Genomic DNA, 448 nt, shown 5'->3' on the forward strand with positions numbered 1-448 from the left:
TCATATCACTTAGGGTGATGAATCCTCTCTTTACCACTCATTCACTTTCGCATGCTTCATGGTATACCCAAAAACACCTTATTTAGGCATTTGGTTGCATCCAAACCCATATAGGTGAAATCAAAGTATGTCATTCCCAATACAAGATGACTTACTATCTGAAGTCTAAGAACTAGTTGCACGACTGTCACATGAGAATATTTTCCATAGACACTTGAGTCAAATACCAAACGGAGTTCTCATAGCGGGTCATATTCAGTGAACTTGTTCTTTAACAAGCACCTACATGTTATCCTCAAATATCCCATATACTTACAATCTATAAGATCGATTGTTTACTTCCCAAGTAAAGAGGCTTAACATGAACTAGTCTTTAAGCATTGTCAATGCCTTGTCTTGACAACACAATGACCAGAAATAATTTTAAGAACATGGCTTTGATGCATAG

The sequence above is a fragment of the Theobroma umbraticum genome, unplaced genomic scaffold, assembly GCF_002168275.2.
Source record: "Theobroma umbraticum cultivar Fairchild unplaced genomic scaffold, ASM216827v3 scaffold_12.1, whole genome shotgun sequence".
Taxonomy (NCBI): Eukaryota; Viridiplantae; Streptophyta; class Magnoliopsida; order Malvales; family Malvaceae; genus Theobroma; species Theobroma umbraticum.